Raw genomic sequence first — 5,023 nt, forward strand, 5'->3', positions numbered from 1 at the left:
TCTGTGGGTTTTATATGGCGGTTGGCAACCATTTTAAATCTGCATTACCGCCACCAACTGGACTGGAGTGTGGACCAGAGACAGTGAGCTTCTAATAATCCTACCCGATATTCTCGTCTCCCCAACGAAACGAAATACATAAACACTACCTCCCCTGAAGACGTCCCCAGCAGTTCACTTAATCCGGACTCTCCATTACTCTTCAAATCTAATAACAATCGCCCCCTTTCTCTTACATATTTCTGGCACTGAAATAGAACATGTTTCACTGTCTTCATCTCCTCTTGACAGTCACACACACACACACAAACACGGATGTGTCCCCACCAATTTCAATGTACTATTGAGCCTTGTGTGTTCCAGTCTCAGCTTTGAGAATACACGTTCCTCCATTCTCTCTCGGCCTGAGGACCTCCCTTTTCCTGGGTTTTATACGTGTATCTTCCCTTTCCCTCCCTGTTCCACAACTCTTGCCATTTGTTTTTAACCACTGTTCTTATTAAAACCCCTTGGCTTCTGCTTTACTGATGAATTCCATCTCAACATTAGGATGTTTGAGAGGCTGCTTGGTGATAACATCCACCTCCTCATTCCGCTCTACTCCCATATGAGCTGGTACCCAGAGGAATAGCACAAATACCTCCATCTGTTTCACCCTATACAATCACTGCAGAACCTCATACAATACATCCTGTCGGCTCTGATACACACATTATTTTAAGCTCATCAGTGCTGCACAGGAGTCGGAGCAGATGACTACTCTGTCTGGCCTTCCTGCAGGAAATGGTAGTCTTGCTGAGGTCTTCTCTGTTGCATTTCACTTTTTTTTTTGTAAATTGAGGCCCACCTATAAAATTTACCTTGTCCCAGAGAGAATTACATGGCTATCAAAACATCACGCCAAGCTAAGCCTACACAAAACTCAGAACTTATATGAAGTAGTTCGAAAATCCCAGACGCAAATATGAATAAGGAAAGAATGATTGGAACCATTATCGGGTTTTACCGCTAGGTTTTATGGGTATTATGATGGGTCCACTGTGCCAGACTATACCAGCTACCCAACTTTTTAGGAGTTATCGTGAGCCTATTTGCAATGTTTTTACACATCAGGAAATGCAGAAGTATTTTCTTTATTACTATGATCAGCTTGTCAAAAATGTATGGATACGAACTTGAAACCTCTGATCATGACAAGGGGGTGAAACTCCTGGGCAACAGTTGTGGTTGTCCATTCCATATTGTCCATTTTACTTTGACCTGTGCTGTTTTTAGGTTAACATGTTAACTTGATATGCATTTTTATTTGATTGGGCAAAAAAAAATAGTTTGGGCGCCATTTAGGTTAGGCTATTTGATTGGAGAAGCTGCATGATGTAAAAAGTGTCTGTCTCAATACATTGTCATCCATTGTATCTCCAGCCTGTAAGCTACACAAAAGGCCACATACTCTTTCTACAATATCTTGATCTGTTTCACCTGTCCTTGTGCTAGTCTCCAGCCCTTTCTAGGTGTCGCCCATCTTCCCCATTATCCCTTGTGTATTTATATCTGTTTTCTGTCTGTCTGTCTGTCTGTCTGTCTGTCTGTCTGTCTGTCTGTCTGTCTGTCTGTCTGTCTGTCTGTCTTCTGTCTGTCTGTCTGTCTGGTCTGTCTGTCTGTCTGTCTGTCTGTCTGTCTGTCTGTCTGTCTGTCGTCTGTCCTGTCTGTCTGTCGTCTGTCTGTCTGTCTGTCTGTCTGTCTGTCTGTTCTGTCTGTCTGTCTGTCTGTCTGTCTGTCTGTCTGTCTGTCCTGTCTGTCTGTCTGGCTGTCTGTTCTGTCCTGTCTGTTCTGTCTGTCTGTCCTGTCTGTCTGTCTGTCTTCTGTCTGTCTGTCTGTCTTCTTCGTCTGTCTGTCTGTCTGTCCGGCTGTCCTGTCGTCTGTCTTGTCTGTCTGTCTGTCTTGTCTGTCTTTTCTGCTGTCTGTCTGTCCTGTCTGTTCTGTCTGTCTTTCCTTTCTGTCTTCTGTCGTCCCTGTCTGTCTGTCTGTCGTCCGCTGTCTGTCTGTCTGTCCTGCCTGTCTGTCGTGCTGTAGGCTGTCTTTCTGTCTGTCCTGTCTGTCTGTCTGTCTGTCTGTCTTTTCTGTCCTGTCTGTCTGTCTGTCTGTCTGTCTGTCTGTCTGTCTGTCGGTCTGTCTGTCTATCTGTCTGTCTGTCTGTCCTGTCTGTCTGTCTGTCTGTCTGTCTGTCCTGTCTGTCTGTCTGTCTGTCTGTCTGTCTGTCTGTCTGTCTGTCTGTCTGTCTGTCTGTCTGTCTGTCTGTCTGTCTGTCTGTCTGTCTGTCTGTCTGTCTGTCTGTCTGTCTGTCTGTCTGTCTGTCTCTGTCTGTCTGTCTGTCTGTCTTGTTTGTGTAAGCCTTCCAGCGTTTTGACTCAGCTCCTGGTGTTCCCTAGTCTCTCTTTTTCTCGTCTTCCTGTTTTTTTGACCTTTGCCTGTCCTGATCCTGTACCCCGCCCGCCTGACCACTGCCTGACCTGACACTGAGCCTGCCTGCCGTCCTGTACCTTTGCCTGTCCTGACCCTGTACCCGTCCCCCTGACCACTGCCTGACCTGACACTGAGCCTGCCTGCCGTCCTGTACCTTTGCCTGTCCTGACCACTGCCTGACCTGACACTGAGCCTGCCTGCCGTCCTGTACCTTTGCTCCACCTCTGGATTACCGACCTCTGCCTGACCCTGAGCCTGCCTGCCGTCCTGTACCTTTGCTCCACCTCTGGATTACCGACCTCTGCCTGACCCTGAGCCTGCCGTCCTGTACCTTGACCTCTACTCTGGATTACCGACCCCTGCCTGACCCTGAGCCTGCCGTCCTGTACCTTGACCTCTACTCTGGATTATCGACCCCTGCCTGCCTTGACATGTCATTTGCCTGCCCATGTGGTTAGAATAAACATTGTTACTTTACACAGTCTGTACTTAGGTCTTACCTTGATTCCTGATACTTTATGTACGACATGATTTATGTTAGATGCGTCTCCCCGACAGCACCCTGGAGAGAAGTGCTAGGAATGGACAAGCAAAATATTTTGCACCCCTGCCTGCTTATCACAGGGCGGCATCAGCGCTCACCTAAAAAAAACATATGCCACTGGTTGAGAGAAGTTGTCATTGTTGGAGGTGCATCTTGGTCAGTTTAGCTAAGAAAAGGCCTAATGAGGGGGCTGGCTGTGCCTGTGTCAGGATGGTGTATTGGAGGCGAAGTCAAGTGCAGGAGAACAGATACAATGAACAGGCACACTTTTATTCTAGTTCCAAAGACGAGAGCACTACAGGAAACAAACGCACTCAAAAAACAGAACATAAAAGTAGAGCGTGTAAACTAACACTACCTAACAAAACCAGGTGTGTATGGAAACAAGACAAGAAAAATGGATATATGAAAACCAGGTGTGTATGGAAACAAGACAAGAAAAATGGATATATGAAAACCAGGTGTGTATGGAAACAAGACAAGACAAATGGATATATGAAAACCAGGTGTGTATGGAAGCAAGACAAGACAAATGGATATATGTAAACCAGGTGTGTATGGAAACAAGACAAGACAAATGGATATATGAAAACCAGGTGTGTATGGAAACAAGACAAGACAAATGGATATGAAAAATGAAGCGGCGATGGCTAGAAAGCCGGGGACTTCGATCTCCGAACGTCGCCCGAACAAGGAGAGGAGCCGACTTCGGCAGAAGTTGTGACAGCCTGGTCTCAACCACAACCTTAACCATAGCTTCATTCCACATCCTGGTTTAGCCCTGAGTGGCACAGTGGTCTAAGACACTGCATCTCAGTGCAAGAGGCATTACTGCTGTACCTGGTTTGAATCCAGGCTGCATCACATCCGGCTGTGACTGGGAGTCCCATAGGGCTGCGCACAATTGGCCCAGCGTCATCTGGGTTTGGCCGGTGTAGGCCATCAATGTAAATAAGAATTTGTTCTTAACTGACTTGCCTAGTTAAATATATTTTTTTTAAAGCCACAACCCTAACCCTAGCTTCATTTCCACATCCTGGTTCAACCCTGGCCTCAACCTTGTGATTACGTGCACACGTGTGTCTGTGAGAGAGCACTGTGAGAGAGCACTGTGAGAGAGCACTGTGAAAGAGCACTGTGAGAGAGCACTGTGAGAGAGCACTGTGAGAGAGCACTGTGAGGGAGCACTGTGAGAGAGCACTGTGAGAGAGCACTGTGAGAGAGCACTGTGAGAGAGCACTGTGAGGGAGCACTGTGAGAGAGCACTGTGAAGGAGCACTGTGAGGGAGCACTGTGAGAGAGCACTGTGAGAGAGCACTGTGAGGGAGCACTGTGAGGGAGCACTGTGAGAGAGCACTGTGAGAGAGCACTATGAGAGAGCACTGTGAGGGAGCACTGTGAGAGAGCACTGTGAGAGAGCACTGTGAGAGAGCACTGTGAGAGAGCACTGTGAGAGAGCACTATGAGAGAGCACTGTGAGAGAGCACTGTGAGGGAGCACTGTGAGAGAGCACTGTGAGAGAGCACTGTGAGGGAGCACTGTGAGAGAGCACTGTGAGAGAGCACTGTGAGAGAGCACTGTGAGAGAGCACTGTGAGAGAGCACTGTGAGGGAGCACTGTGAGAGAGCACTGTGAGGGAGCACTGTGAGAGAGCACTGTGAGAGAGCACTGTGAGAGAGCACTGTGAGAGAGCACTGTGAGAGAGCACTATGAGAGAGCACTGTGAGAGAGCACTGTGAGGGAGCACTGTGAGAGAGCACTGCCCTGTAAAGTTTGTTTGGGTGAAAATGCAGCAGCAGGCTATGTTTCATGACATCCTACCCCTGGGAAAGTAGAAAACATCTTACAACTCTCTTTCTTTCTCTGTCTGTTTCTCTCTCTCTCTCTCTCTCTCTCTCTGTCTGTTTCTCTCTCTCTCTCTCTCTCTCTGTCTGTTTCTCTCTCTCTCTCTCTCTCTCTCTCTTAGGAGAAAATAAATAAAGAATGAAAGAAAGAAAGAAAGAAAGAAAGAAAAGG

This window comes from Oncorhynchus kisutch, linkage group LG15 (assembly GCF_002021735.2).
Source record: "Oncorhynchus kisutch isolate 150728-3 linkage group LG15, Okis_V2, whole genome shotgun sequence".
In the NCBI taxonomy this organism is placed as follows: domain Eukaryota; kingdom Metazoa; phylum Chordata; class Actinopteri; order Salmoniformes; family Salmonidae; genus Oncorhynchus; species Oncorhynchus kisutch.